The 23,116-nt window shown below is 44.0% G+C and overlaps 1 pseudogene; it reads left to right on the forward strand.

Annotated features, from left to right (window-relative positions):
* Window positions 1–20,703: 20,703 nt before the first annotated feature.
* Window positions 20,704–21,615, forward strand: LOC113880474 (annotated as a pseudogene).
* The last annotated feature ends 1,501 nt before the right edge of the window (window positions 21,616–23,116 follow it).

Raw genomic sequence — 23,116 nt, forward strand, 5'->3', positions numbered from 1 at the left:
CTTTAATAAATGACCACTTCAGAAACACGATTCCAGCGATCTCAGACAGGGCTATAACTGGAGATGGTATTGTCACAGGTGCTGATGGAGGGCTGACTGTATTTGCTCCTCCATCCTCTTATGTTCCCTTCAGAGACCACAGACATACAGTTAAAAAATAACTTAGCCATGCTGAGATCTCCACAAGGGTAGGCATTTCTGTGTCATTCCCTGCAACAAGGCTGAGGCTATCCTTAAAACGGAAATGCCTCCTGCAATGACCCACTGGTGACTTCCTAATGACCTGTTTCATTGTTAAATGTCTCCTTTTACCTGATAAATTATTGAACCATAGCATCAATTGTGTGCAAGGCTAAAAAAAACACCGTGCTGCTGATCTTTCCAGACACAGCCCTACCCCTCACACAGCGCTTGTTCTTTATTCTGCATTCTGGATTAGGTAACCTGCCTGCTGACTCCAAGCTCCTTAGGGGAGGAACTTTCTGTTCTTTGCACGACACACTACATTATCTGAGACAGCTCTGTGTACCTCGAGAGTAGCACATAAATAAAACTACTTGGGAACTAAAGCAAAAGAGAGTAGACAAAAATGTCATGTTTTGAAAAGTGAACGATACCATGGCTTCATGAATCTGAACATCACATTCATTTTAAACTAAAACAAAGGTATATTATCATACAAAGTGAAGTAAGTCAGAAAGCAAAAAACAAATATTGCATACTAATGCATATATGTGGAATCTAGAAAAACGATATAGATGATCTTATTTGCAAATCAGAAATAGAGATGCAGATATAGAGAACAAATGTATGGATGCCAAGGGGGAAATAGGTCGGGGAAAAGTTGGGAGATTGGGATTGACACATATACCCTACTGATACCATGTATAAAATAGGTAACTAATGAGAATTATGCTAAGTCACTTCAGTCGTGTCCGACTCTGTGCGACCCCATAGACGGCAGCCCACCAAGCTCCCCCATCCCTAGGATTCTCCAGGCAAGAGCACTGGAATGGGTTGCCATTTCCTTCTCCAATGCATGAAAGTGAAAAGTGAAAGTGAAGTCGCTCAGTTGTGTCCGACTCTTAGCGACCCCATGGACTGCAGCCTATCAGGCTCCTCTGTCTATGGGATTTTCCAGGCAAGAGTACTGGAGTGGGGTGCCATTGCCTTCTCCGTAATGAGAATTAGTTGTGTGTTAATTCTGTAAAGAGAATTATATACCATATAGCACAGGGAACTCTACTCAATGTTCTATGGTGACATGAATGGGAAGGAAGTCCAAAACGGAGGGGATAAATGTATACGTATGGCTGACTCACTCTCCTGCATACATGCAACTAACACAACATGGTAAAGCAACTGTACTCAAATAAAAATTAATGTAACAAATAAACTATATTTTTAAACTCTGGTAATTCACTCCAGGAAAGGCACTGGAAGAAAAGCTTTGCATTGGCAAACAAAACTAGATGTAAAATAATAACTTATATGAAAAGAATGTCTTCAAAATTAGAGTACTCAGCTTTTGAATGAAGGTATTGTGGAGCCAATAAAATGATCCTTATGGAAACTATATGATGACATGGGATGGAAAGCAGTACATAAAATATTACCTGTTCTTGAAATCATGGCCACTCTTACATAGAAAAATGCAAATAAGATTTCCTAGACTTAAAGGACCTTACACTAACCATGTGGTGTGGAAGCAGCAGCTGCACAGTGCTGGAGTGGCCAAGAGGAGATACCCCACGTCCAAGGTCAGGAGCAGCAGCATGAGGAGATACCCCATGTCCGAGGTCAGAGAAACCGCAGTAAGACGGTAGGTGCCGAGAGAGGGCATCAGAGGGCAAACAGACTGAAACCACAATCACAGAAAACTAACCAATCTAATCACATGGACACATTGTCTAACTCAATGTAACTATGAGCCATGCCATGCAGGGCCACCCAAGAGGGACAGGTCATGGTGGAGAGTTCTGACAAAATGTGGTCCACTGGAGAAGGGAATGGCAAACCACGTCAGTGTTCTTGCCTTGAGAACCCCATGAACTGTATGAAAAGGCAAAAAGATAGTACACCGAAAGATGAACTCACAAGGTCAGCAGTTGCCCAACATGCTACTGGAATCAGTGGAGAAATAACTCCAGAAAGGATGAAGAGACAGACCCAAAGCAAAAGCAACACCCAGTTATGTATGTGACTGGTGATGGAAGCAAGGTTTGATGCTGTAAAGAGCAATATTGCCTAGGAACCTGGAATGTTAAGTCCATGAATCAAGGCAAATTGGAAGTGGTCAAACAGGAGATGGCAAGAGTGAACATTGACATTTTAGGAATCAGTGAGATAAAATGGACTGGAATGGGTGAATTTAACTCAGATGACCATTCTATCTACTACTGTGGGAAAGAATCCTTTAGTAGAAATGGAGTAGTCCTCATAGTCAACGAAAGAGTCCAAAATGCAGTACTTGGATGCAATCTCAAAAATGACAGAATGATCTCTGTTCATTTCCAAGGCAAACCATTCAATATCACAGTAATCCAACTCAATGCCCCAACCACTAATGCTGAAGAAGCTGAAGTTGAACACTTCTATGAAGATCTACAAGACCTTTTAGAACTAACACCCAAAAAAGATGTCCTTTTCATTACAGGGAACTGGAATGCAAAAGTAGGAAGTCAAGAAACACCTGGAGTAACAGGGAGATTTGGCCTTGGAGTATAGAATGAAGCAGGGCAAAAGCTAATACGGTTTTGCCAAGAGAACGCACTGGTCATAGCAAACACCCTCTTCCAACAACACAAGAGAAGACTACACATTGACATCACCAGATGGTCAACATCAAATTCAGACTGATTATATTCTTTGCAGCCAAAGATGGAGAAGCTCTATACAGTCAGTAAAAACAAGACTGGGAGCTGACTGTGGCTCAGATCATGAACTCCTTATTGCCAAAGTCAGACTGAAATTGCGGAAAAGGTGATGGCACCCCACTCCAGTACTCTTGCCTGGAAAATCCCATAGACAGAGGAACCCGGTAGGCTGCAGTCCATGGGGTCGCTCAGAGTCGGACAGGACTGAGCGACTTCACTTTCACTTTTCACCTTCATGCATTGGAGAAGGAAATGGCAACCCACTCCAGTGTTCTTGCCTGGAGAATCCCAGGGACAGGGAGCCCGGTGGGCTGCCGTCTATGGGGTCGCACAGAGTCAGACACAACTGAAGCGACTTAGCAGTAGCAGTAGCAGCAGACTGAAATTGAAGAAAACAGGGAAAACTACTAGACCATTCAGGTATGACCTAAAGCAAATCCCTTACAATTATACAGTGGAAATGATAAATAGATTTAAGGGCTATATCTGATAAACAGAGTGCCTGATGAACTATGGATGGAGGTTCATGACATTGTACAGGAGACAGGGATCAAGACCATCCCCAAGAAAAAGATATGCAAAAAGGCAAAATGGCTGTTGGAGGAGGCATTCCAAATAGCTGTGAAAAGAAGAGAAGCAAGAAGAAAAGGAAAGAGATAACCATTTGAATGCAGAATTCCAAAGAATAGCAAGGAGAGATAAGAAAGCCTTCCTCAGTGATCAGTGCAAAGAAATAGAGGAAAACAATAGAATGGGAAAGACTAGAGATCTCTTCAAGAAAATTAGGGATACCAAGGGAACATTTCATGCAAAGATGGGCACAATAAAGGACAGAAATGGTATGGGCCTAACAGAAGCAGAAGATATTAAGAAGACGTGGCAAGAATACACAGAAGAACTGTACAAAAAAGATCTTCATGACCCAGATAACCACGATGGTGTGATCACTCACCTAGAGCCAGACATCCTGGAATGTGAAGTCAAGTGGGCCTTAGGAAGCATCACTATGAACAAAGCTAGTGGAGGTGATGGAATTCCAGTTGAAATATTTCATAAAAGATGATGCTGTGAAAGTGCTGCACTCAATATGCCAGCAAAATTGGAAAACTCAGCAGTGGCCACAGGACTTGAAGAGTTTTCATTCTAATCCCAAAGAACACCAATGCCAAAGAATGCTCAAACTACCACACAATTGCATTCATCTCACACGCTAGTAAAGAAATGCTCAAAATTCTCCAAGCCAGGCTTCAGCAATATGTGAACTGTGAACTTCCAGATGTTCAATCTGGTTTTAGAAAAGGCAGAGGAACCAGAGATCAAATTGCCAACATCCTCTGGATCATGGAAAAAGCAAGAGAGTTCCAGAAAAACATCTATTTCTGCTTTATTGACTATGCCAAAGCCTTTGACTGTGTGGATCACAATAAACTGTGGGAAATTCTTCAAGTGATAGGAATATCAGACCACCTGACCTGCCTCTTGAGAAATCTGTATGCAGCTCAAGAAGCAATGGTTAGAACTGGACATGGAACAATAGACTGGTTCCAAATAGGAAAAGGAGTATGTCAAGGCTGCATATTGTCACCCTGTTTATTTAACTTATATGCAGAGTACATCATGAGAAATGCTGGGCTGGATGAAGCACAAGCTGAAGTCAAGATTGCTGGGAGAAATATCAGTAACCTCAGATATGCAGATGACATCACCCTTATGGCAGAAAGTGAAGAACTCAAAAGCCTCTTGATGAAAGTGAAAGAGGAGAGTGAAAAAGTTGGCTTAAAGCTCAACATTCAGAAAACTAAGATCATGGCATCCAGGCCCATCGCTTCATGGCAAATAGATGGGGAAACAGTGGAAACAGTGACAGACTTTATTTTTGGGGGCTCCAAAATCACTGCAGATGGTGACTGGAGCCATGAAATTAAAAGACGCTTACTCCTTGGAAGGAAAGTTACGACCAACCTAGACAGCATATTAAAAAGCAGAGACATTAGTTTGCCAGCAAAGTTCCATCTAGTCAAGGCTATGGTTTTTCCAGTAGTCATGTACGGATGTGAGAGTTGGACTATAAAGAAATCTGAGCACCGAAGAATTGATGCTTTTGAACTGTGGTGTTGGAGAAGACTCTTGAGAGTCCCTTGGACTGCAAGGAGATCCAAACAGTCCATCCTAAGGGAGATCAGTCCTGGTGTTCATTGAAAAGAGTGATGCTGAAGCTGAAACTCCACTACTTTGGCAACCTGATACGAAGAAATGACTCATTTGAAAAGACCCTGATGCTGGGAACGATTGAGGGCAGGAGAAGAAGGGTATGAAAGAGGATGAGATGGTTGGATGGCATCACGACTCAGTGGACATGAGTTTGAGTAGACTCTGGAAGTTGGTGATGGACAGGGAGGCCTGGTGTGCTGCAGTCCATGTGGTCACAAAGAGTTGGACATGACTGAGTGACCGAACCAAATGACTGACTGACTGACACTAGCCATGAGGCAAAATGGAATTAGGGAGCATGTGTATACCAGGAGTACAGTTTCCCTTATTAATCAGAAACTGATTTCCCTTATTACCCTACAGTATAGGATAGGTTGTGCTGCAGTAACAAAACAGTCCCCGTAGCTCTGACCACACAGACATTGTTCCTTCACCCAAGTTCTCTCCAGTCCCATTGTCCGCCAAGGTAGTGCCTTCCAAGAGCCATGGTTCAACACTCAATTCCCTTTCATCTGGAACAGCTGTGCCACCTGGGCACAGAGCTTCCAGGGTTGATCAGGCAAGTTGAAGGATGACCCAGAAGATGTGCCCTGCTGTTACAGATCAAACTGTGTCTCCTCAAAATGCACAAGTTGAAGCCCTAGCATCCCTGTGACTGTATCTGGAGGCAGGACCCTTAGTTTGGCTAATATGAAATGAGGTCCTAAGGATGGGCCCGCCTCTGATGAGGATGGTGTCCTGATAAGGAGCAGATACAGCACGAAGACTCTTGCTGGCTCTCCTGCTCTGCCCACCTGTGGGCACAGCGAGGCCTCAGCAAGCAGGTAACCAGCTACAGCCAGGAGGACAGCTCTCTCCCGAAACCCAGTTTCCCAGCTCCTTTTACCATGACTGTGAGGAAAGAGACATTTATTTTTTGTTTTGTATTGTTTTTAATGTCCCACACTTTTTTTTTAATGTGGATGATTTATACAGTCTTTACTTAATGTGCTACAATATCACTTCTGTTTCAGTCGTTTTTATTTTTTTATTTTTGGCCACAAGGTATGTGGGATTTCAGCTCCCCACCCAGGGATTGAACCCTCATGCCTGCAGTGGTAGGTGGAGTCTTATCCACCGGACCACCAGGGAAGTTTCCGAAGTCTGTGGTGTTTTGTCCTGGTGGCCTGAGCTAACTGATAACGCACCTGCCTCAGCTCCAGGGTGACAGACAATGTATCTGACCCCAGACCATCCATGGGAACTAGTGATCTGGCTCTGCCTCATTGCAGAAGTTATGTTGCTAGTTCACCCAAAAGAGAAAGGGGAGCAGGTATCAGTGAGCACTGACAGGGGCTCCCACACCTCCACACACTCCTCAGCGAGGCCCAAACTCGCTCTGAGCTGGGGAGAAAACAAACAGGATTTCAGGAAAATAAGAAAGAGCAGGAACCCGTAAGGAATTTGTGTCACTTCCAATCCTCTTGGATTTAGACCCCAGGTAGAGGAAGTATGTGAAATGAGTCTTGAAATTGTGGGTACTTCTGAAAATAGATGGCTTGATTGTGGATATACTCTGAGGTTTTTGAACACAGGAGTTTCCCAAGGTCCCAGGTGTGGTCAGGACATGAGGAAGCCACAGCGGGGCATATGAGGAACTGATCTCCAGGCACTTACAGGGATTTGGGTAGAAGACTGATGTAGAACATTCAAAAATCAGTAACACCCCAAGACTGAACATACAAATAAGCTCAGCACAGAGTAAGCAGGTGGACACTCCATTCATGAGGGGAACTCCAGCATCTTTTCCAGGCTCCCTGCTGCTGGGTCCTGCAGGACAACATTAACAGTAGAAGATGCTGACAAAGGCTGGGATTTATAGCATCAATAAGGACAGTGGGATCCATGATCACAGAGGCCATGTGGCATTACTTAACAGACAGAGGCAGGATGGATGAAATTACTGTGAGGAAAAACAAAGCCAAAGTAGCAACCAGGGAGTCTTGACCCATGAAGATCTGTGACTACAGAGCACAGACCACAGTATCTCAGGAACAGGGTCTGGCATGGCAGGACAGCCTCCCCTAAGCAGAGAAGGCATCGCTGCCCTTATTCCATAGCTCTAAAAATGATGTACAGCATTTGGTGAGTCTCTATGAATTTTAGAGGCAACTCATACCACACTTGGGAATATTGCTCTGAGCCATTTATCAGGTGATGCCGAAAGGGGTGTTCAGGGCAAGAGAAGATTGTGCAGCTGTTCCAGGGTGTAGGGCGAGCTGTCCTGCCACTGAGGCCATAAGACTAACAGATGTCATGGTGTTAGGGACACTCTTGCTTAATAAAAATGCAGTGTATCATCCCTGACAAGCCTCTATAGAAGAGTCTAGTGCATATACCTTGGATTCTAGAATAAGGCCATGTTTTTAGTAGGAGAAACTGTTGGAAAACAGTTCCTAGAGTGCTAAGAAGCCCTGAGAGTGAAAGTGTGAGTCACTCAGTCATGCCTGACTCTTTGTGACCAACCCCCTCCAGGCTCCTTTCTCCATGGGATTCTCCAGGCAAGAATACTAGAGTGGGTTGCCATTTCCTACTCCAGGGGATCTTCCCAACCCAGGGATCTAACCCAGGTCTCCTGGACTGAAGGCAGATTCTGAAGCCCTAGGAGAATCTTAACAGCCTGACCAGAGAACACCAAGAAAGCATGTGTCTGGGTGGCTCATTATGAACTGATACTATCAAATCCATCAAACCATAATGTAGAGTGGCTGCAGCAGTCCTTCATATTATGAAACAGTGCCTCCAGGATCAGGCACAGACGGGTCTTGGAGGCACAAAGAACTTACAGGAGGAGGTGGCCCATCTCTCAACTCATGTGTTACGTCCTCAGGGGGACATTGATCCTAGAAGGAGACACGTGGGTCCGGTCCCTGACAGATGGGCTCTGGGTATCGGTGCTGATGCTGCTGCCCTACAGAAGCCTGGTCTGAGGTGACCTGGAGGGAAATCCTCCCAGTGGACAAAAGTAAGAACAGGAAATGTGGTCTTTGCTTTGTATGGAGAAAGAAATGACCCGAGTTGAAATGTACAACAATGCCCAATGCTGGGCATTGCTGAATGTCTCTTCTTATTGGTCAGCTGCCAGGAAAGAGTGGGACCAGAAGAGCAGAAACAGACATGGGGTGAACTTGTTGCAAAGGACGCAAAACAAGCTCATCTGTGTTTCGTGCTGGAGCTCACTCTAACGTGACCATTGCCCCAGAGCCTGGGCAAAGGGCCCAGGAACAGAGTTGTTATGTGATGGTGACAGCCATGGAGGTGGTGCGTGGGTCACACAGCAAGGAGCTCCTCTTACCACGGTCACTATTGAATACTCAGCCTGCCGAGAGCAGAGTCTGATGCACTGTCTCCTGACGAGAGCTGCCAGCCACTTCCTGGTAGATTGATTTATTAGATGACTCCTATACTTACCGGAATTGATACCTACTCCAGACATGAAATCACCTTCCTGGCCTGGTCCCTCTGCTGGAACCTCACAAGTCAGGCTTTGGGCTTGCCGGGTGGTGCTGGTGGTAAAGAACCCACCTGCTGTTACAGGAGACAGAAGAGACGTGGGTTTGATCCTTGGGTCAGGAAGGTCCCCTAGAGGAGGGCATGGCAACCCGCTGCACTTTTCTTGCCTAGAGAATCCCATGGACAATGGGACCTGGTGGGCTATGGTCCTTAGCATCACAAAGAGTCCGATACAACTGAAGTGACAGCGCACACACAGCACATTTAGAATATTACTTACTAGAATTGATACCTCTTCCAGACACGGGATTGCCTTCCTGGCCTACAGTCCCTCTGTTGGAACTATGTACAGACTTACAGAACATCTTTACAGCTGCCTATGATACCCATCACCACCAACTAAAAGACACTTTTTATGGTGATGGGCGTTTGATCACTTGATCCACCATATATCACATCACTCAGAAGCAATCGGCCTGACAGCATTGGAATGGCTCACTGAAGTCTCCCGTAAGGCCCACCTCAGGGACAACAGCCTAGGAGTCTTGGACACCGTGCTCTGAGGCTTGGTGCTGAAGCCGTGGCTGATCCTCATGGTGCTATGTCCCCAAAAGCCAGAGTCAGTGGCCTGGATGGCACCAAGGGGCACAAGCCAGGTAGAGAACACTTCCCATGCCCAGTTTCTGGTTTCTGAAATGTGTTCTTCTTGTCCCTAAAATGTTAGATTCCACTGGGTCGGATTCCACATAACCTTAACCTACAGCTACCACCTTGCCATTTGGGGGCTCCTCGTTACAGCAGAACATCAAGTGAGAAAAGGCATTATTATGTTGGCAGTCCTAACTGATCCCATTACCACGTAGGGGAAGGATGTTGTTACAATGATGAGCAGGAAGGAGCACAGTACGGTACCTCGGGGCTTCCCTGGGGCATCGTTTAGTGCTTTTGTGCTCCATAATAACTGTAAATGGGAAACTGCAGAAACCACAGTTCAGGAAAGGTAAAACAATTGAGGACTTACAGCCCTCAGAGATGAAGCTCTGAGCTACCCTACCAAGCAACTTGTCTGCACTGAAGTGCTGACTAAAGGTGAAGGAAATCAATAATGAGAGAGAGAGAGAGGCAATGAATGTTAATTGCGGCCCCAGAAGGAATTGCAGAAGTAACAGCTGAAGCTAATTCCACAGATCCTCATGTTTAAGCATTTTGTAGACTTGGAGGGGTGACCACAGCTTTGAAATCTCTGTGAATGTTAAAGATGGTGAAAAGCATGAGGAGATTGAGGTACTTCCGTGGACACAGTATATTGAGTAGCTTTGTACCCTAATTCACATCTTCCATCAAACCATTTACTCCAGCCATTGGCGCAACAACAGGCTTCTACCTAGAAGCTTTCCCTGCCACGACACATAAGAGCACATCACTTCAGCTGCCCGGCTCCTCCCCTGAATCTGCAGTATAGACCAGCTGCAAGAACTCACTTGGAACACACACATGGAAATCCTGAAAATGCAAGGGCGCTAACACTTTACGAGGAAACATGAGAGGTGGGGGATGGGAAGCGTGGATAGAAAAATACTCCTCTCTCTGTCCTTTTGGCGGACAGTTCTGAAACACCTGATCCTTCAGAGGGATGTGGCAGAATTCATCGCTGATAGACTGAAGGACGCACACTTCCATGGTATAATCAGGTTCTGATGATTCAGTGATCAAAAGACAAATAATTGAAAAATAGAGAAAGGGTCTGAATGGACATTTTCTCCAAAGATATACTAATGGTCAATAAGCACACAAAAGGTGTTCACCATCATTAGCCAGGAAAAGCAAACCAAAGGCTCAATGTGATATCAATTCACACCTCCTACAACGGACCAAAAAAAAAAAAAAAAAACAGATGATAACCAGCATTGCCGAGAATGTAGGGAAATTGAAACCCTCATTCATTGCACGTTAGAATGCAAAATGGTATAATCGTTTTGGAAAACAGGCCAGAAGTTCCTCAGAAGGTTAAACATAGAGTTGCCATATGACCCAGAAATGCCACTCCTAGGAATACACCCAAGAAAACTGAAAACACGGGTCCACACAAAACCTTATATACTGTACCAAAGTTCCTGGCATCCTTTTAATAGCCAAAAAGTAGGCACAACACTAATGCCCACCAGCTGGTGAATGAATAATTAAAATGTGGTTTGTTCATACAAGAGAATGTTATTTGACAATAAAAAGATGTGCAGGGCTGACACATTCTGAAACCTGGCTGAACCTTGAAAACATGCTCAGTGAAAAGCGGGTCTCATGTGCTTTCCCCTACATGGAATAGGCAAACACATAGAGACAGAAAGTTGATTGGTGGTTACCAGGACCCGGGAGAAGGGATTAGTAAAGGAAACAAGGCTTCTGTTGGGATACTGAAAATGTTCTAAACTTTGACTGAGGTGAAGGCTGCACAACTGTTAGGGAAATTAAATAGTCTTCTTTAGGCTTCAGAGACAAAGCAGAGCAGGCCTCCGACCTTGCTTCTAACCTGCCTGGAGACTGCACCGTGAGTGCCCTGCCTGCCTGCTGTGAGTGCACCATAGATAAGATAGGGGAGGAATCTTGAGACGGTTGAGACCCTGGAGGGGGTCTGGCCAACCAAGCCTCAGGATTGACACTCCAAGTTTTATAGGACAGAACAAATTGCATTAACGTGAAACCAGAGTGGCAGATTGCTCACAGATTGATGATGATATCACATTGCACCCTGGGATGACAAGCAGGAACCCTGAACTGCAGTTTTAAAAGTCTCACCCATGGCGTAGATGGGGTTCTTGGGACCTTTTCTAAACTGGGACTCCAGATATGCTGTGACACAGGACTTCCCAGCACTGCTTGAGTCTGGATGTTGGTCAGAACCCAATTTGGTGATATATCCTCTGCTGTTTCTATTTCTAATTCTCTAATAAATATTGGTATTGTGTATAATGAGGGGCTTATTTTGTTAACAAATCCTTTGAACCTGAGATGAAAGTGAAAACTTTCTGCAAAACAACAACTTTGGATACACAAAAACTATGAAATTATATATTCAAATGGAGGAATTTTATGTTATGTGGATTATATCTGCAAAAAAAAAAAAAAAGGCTTTTTTTATTTTAAGAATAAAGACACTAAAGAATTGCACCCTTGTCTTGGCTTTTCCTCTAATCCTATTTTCCTTTCTCTCCAGTCTATTCCCTGGATCACCCTTCATAACGAACTACCTGCATGCAAGCCCTGATTCAGACTTTGCTTTCTGGGAAGAAGGCAGGATGGACATAGGTGTCTGTGAGTGAGTACATTTCTCCTTGGAGAAAAAAGTGAACAGGTGGTACCACTACCAACATAGTCACCTAGGGAGACACTCAAGGTTTTTGCCTGCTTTACTTTCTTGTATCAATGGGATAAAGAGCAAACCTCATATCCATTCCTATTTTCTCACAGCCTTTCCTCTTGAAGACTTTATGAACCAGGCAATTATGATATCACTTATCTGTGCAGTCTAAAATATGACACAAATTAACTTATCTACAAAAAAAAAAAACAACAGACTTAGATCATAGAGAAGAGACTTGTGCTTACCAAAGGGGAGCAGGTTGAGGGAGGGATGGACTGGGCGTTTGGGATTAGGAGATGCCAACTAGTATATACAACAAGGTCCTACTGTAGAGCACAGGGGACTGTATTCAACATCCCATGAGAAACCGTAATAGAAAATATGAAAAGAATATATATATATATATATATATATATACACACACATATGACTGAATCACTTCGCTGTACAGCAGAAATTAGCACAGCGTTGCAAATCAACTGTGTGCCATGTCGCTTCAGTCGTGTCTGACCCTTTGCGTCTCTATAGACTGTAGCCCACCAGGCTCCTCTGTCCATGAGATTCTCCAGGCAAGAACACTGGAATGGGTTGCCATTTCCTCCTCCAGGGGATCTTCCCAACCCAGAGATCGAACCCTCATCTCTTACATCTCTGCAGTGGCAGGTGGGTTCTTTACCACTAGCAGCACCTGGAAAGCCCTTCAATAAAATTAAAAAAAAAAAAAAAAAGAATTAGGGTAAGAAAATGTACTGACATTAATTTAGAGTTTGTTTTTTTTAAATCCTGGGATAGGAATAAATAAGGGATACTTTCCCTTCCTCATCTCTACAGGCCTTGAGTTCTGAGCCTGAGTAACGTACCCCATTGTAAGGATACATTACTTTTCTGTTGCAGAGTTGTCAGGCATGCAGACAACCACCAGCTACCAAAGTTTTCCTTAGGGGAAGGACAGAAGGAAGAGACAATCTATTCTAGGGAGGACAAGGGGAAGGGGCCTGTCTGATTCTGGATCTAAGACATGCAAAATGCACTTATCTCCTGCAGAGTCTAGAGCAGGAATCCATATACAGTTTCTGCAGAAAAGTTTCTTTGTTTTGACTTTGTGGGCTACAAAGTCTCTGTCACAACCACTCATCTCTGTCCTTGAAGTGGGAAGGCAGCCAAAAGCTGCTGTAGACAATAAAATGGAATGAGCGTGGCTGTGTTCCAATAAAACTTTATTTATGGAAACTGCCTTTCCCAGCATGGAAATTTTAATTTCTTGTCATTTTCATGTGCCATGAAACATTATTCCTGTTTTGATCTTTTTTGGCCATTTAAAACCAAAACCACTCTCCACTTGTGGGCCAAATGAAACTGGTAGTGAGAGAACTTTCAGGAGGAAGTAAGTAAGTGTCACCACCCTTAGCCAAGCTGCAAACTCAGGACCAAAGATAGGGCCTCTTGCTCATGCCTGGCGGAGCAGGACGCTCACTCCTGATGGACAGGGGAGCCTGGGACAGGGCCCTGACTTGGTACTTGTGTCTATGCTGGGGGCTGGGTATCATCCAGAGGCCCATGCCATGAACCCCAGGTTTCACTAAGACCCCCAGTGAAGGGAAACATCACCCAGGCTGACTTTGAATTATTTTCCTCCATGAAGACAACAGGTTTAAAGTATATTTAATTTCCTTAATTTCTTTTTAGATTTTATTGAACCATACTTGATATTGGGCTTCCCAGGTGGTGCTAATAGTAAAGAACCTGCCTGCCAATGCAGGAGACTTAAGAGACCCAAGGTTCAATCCTTGGGTCTGGAAGACTCCCTGGAGTAGGGCATGGCAACCCACTCCAGTATTCTTGCCTGGAGAATCCCATGGACAGAGGAGCCTGGCGGGCTATAACCCATGGGGTCGGCAAGGACTCAGACACGACTCAGTGACTTAGCACACATGCATAATTGATAAACAATGTTGTGTTAATTTCTTCTGTACAGCAAAGTGAGTCAGTTATATAGTTACATACATTCGTTTTCATATTCTTTTCCATTATGTTTTGTCATAGGATATTGAATACAGTTCCCCGTGCCGCTGTTTTATTTATATATATATATATATATATATATATATATATATATACACACACACACATATACACACACACATATATATATATTGGAGAAGGTGATGGCACCTCACTCCGGTACTCTTGCCTGGAAAATCCCATGGATGGAGGAGCCCGGTAGGCTGCAGTCCATGGGGTCGCTGAGAGTTGGACACAACTGAGCAACTTCACTTTCACTTTTCACTTTCCTGCATTGGAGAAGGAAATGGCAACCCACTCCAGTGTTCTTGCCTGGAGAATCCCAGGGACGGGGGAGCCTGCTGGGCTGCCCTCTGTCGGACACGACTGAAACGACTTAGCAGCATATATATATATATATATATATATATATGTATATATATGTATATGTATATATATGTACACACACACACACATATATATACACACACACATAATTTTTTTAAATTTGAAGTTTATACCATCCAGTTCTGAAAAACAGTAATGTCAAGTTTCTATATGTCCTCAGAAAAAGGCCTATGTACCTGGTCCTGAAGGAATATCAGGTCAGGGAGAGACTAGAATATGAACCCAGAAACAAAAACTCACAGCTCAAGAAAGTATTTAATATCGACATAAAGTGACCTCTTTTTTTCCTCGGCTAAATCCTGTCATTGCCAGAGGACAGCCAACTTGCACCCTCTGAGACTCAAGCACAGCTTAAAGCTGCTTACCACAAGGGCAGACTTGCTTTGAAATCTACAGCTTTATTTAGGAATGCATATCAATTTGTATTCTCCTCCAGAGCCTAGCTGTGTGTGTGTGTGTTTTAATATAAAAATTGCATGTTAAACTGTTTACCATCAAAGAAAACCAGTGGTCCTGGAAGATGCATGGTGTTTACCTTGTAGCTTTGAGGACCCCCCCGGGCAAACCACCTTATTCCCCAAGGGCACACACCATGTATCTGAGGCGCAGTAAAGCACATCAGGCTGCAGATTTCAATCAGGCCCTGGAGACTCAGTTTTTATTAACAGAGCATGATTGATGTGGGTTTTGAGACCCCATCCTCTGGGACAGGATACTGGTTCTCAAAGTGTGGCCCCAGAATCAGCTGCAGCATCACCTGGGAACTTGATGGAAATGCAGTCTTGACTGCTCCAAAGGACCCCTGGATCATCAGGTCTGAGGGTGGAGCCCAGCAACCCCCTCCAGGGGACTGTGATGCCCCTTCAAGCCTGAGAACTGCTTCTGCAGTGGAAGAAGTTGGAAGGAGCCATAAAAACCGTTTAAAATTTCATTACTTCACCACTCAGCCACGAGAAACAAGGAAAATGTTCCATTTTCAGCAATATGGATGGACCCAGACGTCTTCATACTCAGGAAGCTAGTCAGAGAAAGATAAATCATATCGATGCCACTTACATATGGAATCTCAAAGAATGGTGTAAGCAGAGTTCCTTACAAAACAGAAATAGACTCGTAGACAAAGAAAACAAACAAACTTATGGTAACCAAAGGGGACAGCTAGGGAGGATGTTAGATAAATTAGGAGCATGGGATTATCAGATACACAGTACTATATACAAAATAGATAAGGGACAAGGACTTGGTGTATAGCACAAGGATCTATATTTAACACCTTGTCATAACCTACAATGGAAAAGAATCTGAAAAAGTGTGTGTATATATACACGCGTGCACACACACACATGCACATATATACATACATATGTAACCTGGTGGCTCAGTGGTAAAGAATATGCCTACTGATGCAGAAGATGCAGGTTCAATCCCTGGCTCAGGAAGATCCCCTCCAGAAGGAAACGGCAACCCTCTCCAGTATTCTTGCCTGGGAAATACCATGAACAGCAGAGCCTGACGGGCTACAGCTCAGTCAGTTCAGTTCAGTCGCTCAGTCATGTCTGACTCTTTGCGACCCCATGGACTGCAGCACACCAGGCCTCCCAGTCCATCACCAACTCCCCGAGTTTACCCAAACTCATGTCCATTGAGTCGTTGATGTCATCCAACCATCTCATCCTCCGTCGTCCCCTTCTCCTCCTGCCCTCAAACTTTTCCAGCATCAGGGTCTTCTCAAATGAGTCAGTTCTTCTCATCAGGTGGCCAAAGTATGGGAGTTTCAGCGTCAACATCAGTCCTTCCAATGAACACTCAGGACTGATCTCCTTTAGGATGGACTGGTTGGCTCTCCTTGCAGTCCACGGGACTCTCAAGACTCATAGGGTTGTAAAAGAGATGGACACGACTTAGCAACTATAATAACAACAAAAACATATATATTTTTTGTGTTATATATTTGTGTGCGTGCATGCTCAGTTGTGTCTGACTTTTTGCGACCCAGTTGACTGTAGTCTACCAGGCTCCTCCTCCAGGCAAGCATACTAGAGTGGGTTGCCATTCCCTTCTCCAGGGGATCTTCCTAACACAGGGATTGAACCTGGGTCTCCTGCATTGCAGGAAGATTCTTTACCATCTGAGCCACCAGGGAAGATATAGATATATATCTGAATCACATTGCTATACACCTGAAACTAACACAACATTGTAAATTGTTGCTGTTCAGTCACTCAGTCATGTCCGACTCTTTGTGACTCCATGGACTGCAGCACACCAGGCTTCCTTGTCCTTCACCACCTCCTGGAGCTTGCTCAAACTCATGTCCATTGCATCAGTGATGCCATCCAACCATCTTATCCTCTGTTGTCCACTTTTCCTCCCACCTTCCATCTTTCCCAGCATCAGAGTCTTTTCCAGTGAATCAGCTCTTCACATCAAGAGGCCAAAGTATTGGAGCTTCAGCCTCAGCATCAGTGCCTCTAATGAATATTCAGGGTTGATTTCCTTTAGGATTGACAGGTTTGATCTTCTTGCAGTCCAAGGGACTCTCAAGAGTCTTCTCTAACACCACAGTTCAAAAACATCAATTCTTCAGTGCTCAGCCTTCTTCATGGTCCAGCTGTCATATCCATACATGACTACTAGAAAAACCATAGCTCTGACTATACAGACCTTTGTTGGCAAAGTAACAGCAATTGCAAATTGACCACACTTCAATTTAAAAATGCTTATTAAAAGACCTTCACTGTGAATGACTCCCTCCAGCCTCTCTGCCTCACCTTTCCCATCAGTAGAATCAGGGTATCACCTTGCTCTCAAGATTGCCTTGAGAATTAAATCAGATCTGCCCAGACATCCAGAAAACACCAAACACAGCACCTGATGATCAGAAACCTCAGCATGAATGTTGTTTTCCTCCTTTTCCAACTGGAATCACATATTAAATTTGAGGTATATAAGTACAACTGCAAGTAATGATCTATTTCCATTAGATGATATGAGAGATGTGGCTGAAACATTTCCCCAGGAGATACCTTCACCACATCCATCCCTCCCATCTACATTATTTGCATATTCCTGATGTTCCACGAATGAAATTTTAAATCAAGTCATTATCAAAGTTGAAAAATATTTAGGCTAAAATGTACTGGTGACAAATCAATTTTCCAGCAGCCTATTTTTTCTTTGATTTTAATAGTTCCTTTGGGAGCATTCATTTATAAATTATCCAATTTAAAGCACAAAAAAATATTCTCTGCAATACCAGCTTCAAAGAATAGCAAATTGTAAAGGGCACCATTTGCTTATCCATCCAGAATTGAGAAAAATCTTTTAAAGTTGCCTTCTGGTTTTTCACAAAATCAAGCTATACCCACTTGTCTTTATTCTCACTCTTCTTTCCTCATTTATTCAGCCAAACTGTTCAAATAAACTTTGAATAGCTATCACAAAACAATTCAGATATACAGAGAAAACAAATATGCAAACTGACAAATTAAAAAAAATCTCTTTATGCATAGGGGAGTTACATAAATGTGTTTCTCCAGTTTTCCTCTTTTTAATAAGAATACTTTTGCATGGAATGTGGTAATCTACATGACATACACATAAGAATGCATACATATGCGTTCCTACGCCTGCTCTCACTGACAAACACATACACACACTCTCTCAGTTCAGTTCAGTTCAGTCGCTCAGTTGTGTCCGACTCTTTGCGACCCCATGAATTGCATGCAGCACGCCAGGCCTCCCTGTCCATCGTCAACTCCCAGAGTTCACCCAGACTCACGTCCATCGAGTCAGTGATGCCATCCAGCCATCTCATCCTCTGTCATCCCCTTCTCCTCCTGCCCCCAATCCCTCCCAGCATCAGAGTCTTTTCCAATGAGTCAACTCTTACACACACTGTACTTTCTGTATAACAGATAGAGTAAACCTTAAGACCACAGGCTTTCAAGTATTGAATTTTCAATTACTTGGGAAAGAATGAAACAGAAAGTTATGGATAAAAACTTGGCTCTGAAAATAAATGAAATAACCCAGATAATTTTGAGGTTATGACTTAGGGGATAATTTGAGTATGGGCCTATTTTAGTTTACTTAACAGTATAACCTGTTTTCAAAATGTTTTTTAATTTTCTAATTTTTTCAGTACCACTACACCCTGGAGTAGAAACTATTTATAAATCATCAGTGAATTGGTTAATTTTGAGTCCTTCCTTTAGAACAGGCTCTCAAAGGGCCTTCATGAGGCAACATTTTGCTGACCTGCTTCTGATGACTGTACACTCCTATAAAGAACTTGGACTCTGCATTTTTTTTAATGTGGACCATTTTTAAACTCGATTTATTGAATTTGTTATAGTGATGCTTCTGTTCTGTATTTTGTGTTTTTGGCACCAAGGCATGTGGGATCTTAGCTTCCTGACTGGGGTTTGAACTCACAGCCCTTGCAGTGGAAGCACAGAGTCCTTCTTAACCACTGGATCACCAGGGAAGTTCCTGGACTCTGCATTTATAAAGCATTATCTTATGTCATTTTGTCTCTCCTTGACTAAATTTTCTCCATGTCTCAATCTATATGAGATTATGATATTTCAGAAGCAAAGTTCAGTTCAGTTCAATTCAGTTCAGTCACTTAGTCATGTCCAATTCTTTGCAACCCCATGGAATTGAGTCGATGATGTCATCCAACCATCTCGTTCTCTTTTGCTCCCTTCTCCTCCTGCCCTCAATCTTTCCCAGCATCAGGGTCTTTTCCAATGAGTCAGCTCTTCACATCAGGTGGCCAAAGCATAGGAGCTTCAGCCTCAGCATCAGTCCTTCCCATGAGTATTCAGGGTTGATTTCCTTTAGCCTTGGCTGGTTTGATCTCCTTGTTGTCCAAGAGACTCTCAAGAGTTTTCTTTAGGACCGCAGTTTGAAAGCAACATTTCTTTGGTGCTCAGCCTACTTTATGGTCCAGCTGTCACATATGTACATGACTACTGGCAAAACCATAGCACTGACTATATGGACCTGTTGGGCAAAATGATGTCTCTGTTTTTTAATACACTGTCTAGATTTTTCATAGCTTTTCTTCCAAGGAGTAAGCCTCATCTATGAAGTGAGGGCAAAATAGTACTCTTTGATATGATGTATGTGTTAGTTGCCAGTCATGTCCAACTCTTTGCAACCTCATGGACTGTATAGACAGGCTCCTCTGTCTATGGGATTCTCCAGGCAAGAATACTAGAGTGAGTTGACAGCTCCTTCTCCAGGGGATCTTCTTGACCCAGGATCAAACCTGAATCTCCCATATTGAAGCAGATTCTTTACCACCGTCTGTGCCACCAGGGAAGCCCTGATATGATAGTTACGAGGATTATATTAAATCATTTGTCCATATGTATTACTTAATAAATGTAAGACATTATTAGAAATAGCTTTCCTGCTGTTGATGGATACACTTTGTCATTTTTCTATCTCTCCCAAGAGAAATTAAGATTCTAGGTTGACAACTGACACAAACATTCGCCCGACACTGATTCATGCATTCAACAATTTGTGTTTGTGGAGCGCCTATCGGGCACCCAGTCTGGTAGAACTCATAGTCTAATGGGGAACACAGACACACAGGTAATTAAGAGTTCGTGTTGGGAGGAGAATAAATAAGGCATAACGAGAAACAGAAATGGTTTATTTCACAGAGGAATTGGGGCTGTCAAGGTAGATAATTTTTTAGGAATCTGAGATAAGGTGAGCTCAGCTATAAATAAGAGACACTCAGGTAAAATGTTCTGGGACTATCCTCATCGTTATATTTCCTGCCCAATTAGCAAATATTTTTGAGAACTTTCTTTTTGCTAAGAACTGCAGATACGCACATTTCTGCTCTAACATTAAACACACTTTACTAAAAAACTTTGCATCCTGTATTATGGGGGAAAAAAATAGGAGTGGGAGAAATTTAATCAAAACTTAAGAAACTTTGGAATAGAACTTTAACACACATACTAATAATCTTAATAAAAGTTACTAGTGGAAGTTAAGCCCCAGCATCACTTGAACTTACCCTTTCTCACAAGCCCTGTACCTTGGAGTTTGTTCTCCTCCCCCACATCCTCTTCAGAGATGTAGGGCCTGAAAACATTTAAGAGGCTAGTTTAATCAAAATGAAAACCAGAGTCTGGGCCCTGGGCTTGCAGTGGTGCCCAGGGCTACCCAAGGGTGGTGGGAGCCAGAGCAGGAGCCGAGGTGGGGTTCAGGCCTGCTCTCAATCCATACCCATGCATCCCTGAGCAGCCTTGCACACCCCCACCCTCAGCCTGCAGGAGGCACCATGTGTTGGGGACCTGGGCTTTGGGGACCAGTCCCTGACCTACCCACCAAGGTCTTTTCATGGCGCTGGGCACCACCATGATGGTGCTCAGTCCCCTGCTGCTCTACGTGAAGCTGCTCATCAGATGGGTCGTGAGCCCCCACCGTTGGGACCAGTGTGCTGGGGAGGGAGGTCCTCTACCCTCCAGACTTCTTCACCTATGCCGAGGACACTGCAAGTGGATGGGAAGATAGGCTCTTCCAAGGCCTGAGCCTTTTGCTGAGACATCTACCAGCCTCTCCACTGACCTGGGCAGCATGAAGGTTTTTCCTCCAGATGAGATGGAGAAGCTGTCCAACAAGGATGACTCGGGGACTTCTCTGAAGAGGGGAGAGAAGGAGACCTCCCAGATGATGCTGATACAGACCATGTCCTGTGTGTTGTCCCGCCCCCCGGGTGTCATGTCAACAGCTGCTTGGTCCATTTCATGGGGTCAGAGGCAAAGCACAGCAGAGAGTTGAGCTCCATTGGCAATATTTTCAAAGGGGGTTGCTGAGATTCTCTGTCAGCTTAGTCCTTCACCTCCTGGGAGATGCAGTTTTCCTGCGAGGCTATAACCTGCTGGCCCCTCCCTCAGTGCCCCTCCGCATCCACCATCCCTGGTGGATGATCGCTCCATGGACTGACCAGCGGGAGCCAACCCAAATTTGTGATGGGGATGCCAGTGAGCATGCTGACTTCTCTCTTCCTGCTGGTGGGTGGATCTCATGGCTGTGAACAATTGTGGGCCACAGGCAGGGCCTCCCCTCTCACTCACAGGGTTCAAGTCTGGATCCACGGCTGGAAGGACCGGAGGGTGTGGGGCCAGCATTTTTGCAGCACCCCCTGCCCCCACACCTTTCTACCACCAAGTGTCATCAGAATCCTGCTTTGCCCAGAACAACGTGAACCACCTGAAAAAACACTGCAGCCCCTAAACAATAAGGACCTACAGTAAAGCACAGGGAACTAATTCAATATCTTGTAATCAACTATAATGGAAAACGGTCTGAAAAAGAATACATACATGGATATAATGGAACCACTTTGCTATACACTTGAAACATAACATTGTAAATTGACTCTATTTCAAGTTTTTTTTTTTTTTTTAGTACACATACAGACAAACCCACAGTGTCAGCCTGGCCACCATGAATGAGGTCTGATACTCTCTGAGCACCTTGAAGACCTCCAGCCCAGTTGGTCTCCAGGTTCCACATTTGCCCTGTGCCTGCACAGAAGCAGGGGCTGGGTGGGGGTTAACCTGAGCTCAAGTGGCTTGGCCACCATTACACCTGGGGAAGCAAGTAGGGCTGGGGAACTGGGGCAGAATCCCCTTCGGTTCAGTTCAGTTGCTCAATCTTGTCCAACTCTTTGTGACCACATGGACTGCAGCTCACCAGGCTACCCTGTCCATCACCAACTCCCAGAGCTTGCTCAAATTCATGACCACTGAGTTGGTGATGTCATCCAACCATCTCATCCTCTGTCATCCCCTTCTCCTCCTGCCCTCAATCTTTCCCAGCATCAGGGTCTTTTCCAATGAGTCAGCTCTTTGCATCAGGTGGCCAAAGTAGTGATGTTTCAATTTCAGCATCAGTCCTTCCAATGAATATTCAGGGCTGATTTCCTTTAGGATTGACAGGTTTGATCTTCTTGCAGCCCAAGGGACTCTGAAGAGTCTTCTCCAACACCACAGTACAAAAGCATCAATTCTTTGGTGCTCAGCTTTCTTTACGGTTCAGCTCTCACATCCATACATGACTACTAGAAAAACCATAGCTTTGACTATACAGACTTTGGTGGTAAAATCAAGTGTCTGATTTTTAATATGCTATCTAGGTTGGTCATAGCTTTTCTTCCAAGGAGCAAGTGTCTTTTAATTTCATGACTGCAGTCACCATCTGCAGAGATTTTGGAGCCCAAGAAAATAAAGTCACTCACTGTTTCCACTGTGTCCCCATTTATTTGCCATGGGACCAGATGCCATGATGTTTGTTTTTTGAATGTTGAGTTTTAAGCCAGCTTTTTCACTCTCCTCTTTAATCCTCATAAAGAGAGAGGCTCTTTAGTTCCTCTTTGCTTTCTGCCATAAGGGTACTGTTCACCAGCATATCTAAGGTTATTGATATTTCTTTCTGCAATCTTGATTCCAGCTTGTGCTTCATCCAGCCCAGCATTTTGCATGATGTACTCTGCATATAAGTTAAATAAACAAGGTGACAATAGACAGTCTTAATGTACTCCTTTCCCAACTTGGAACTAGTCTGTTGTTCTTTTTCTGGTGCTAACTGTTGCTTCTTGACCTGCATACAGACTTCTCAGGAGGCAGGTACAATGGTCTGGTATTCCCATCTCTCTCAGAACTTTACACAGTTTGTTGTAAACCACACAGTCAAAGGCTTTAGCCTAGTCAATAAAGCAGATTTTTTTCTGGAA

The sequence above is a fragment of the Bos indicus x Bos taurus genome, chromosome 22, assembly GCF_003369695.1.
Source record: "Bos indicus x Bos taurus breed Angus x Brahman F1 hybrid chromosome 22, Bos_hybrid_MaternalHap_v2.0, whole genome shotgun sequence".
In the NCBI taxonomy this organism is placed as follows: Eukaryota; Metazoa; Chordata; class Mammalia; order Artiodactyla; family Bovidae; genus Bos; species Bos indicus x Bos taurus.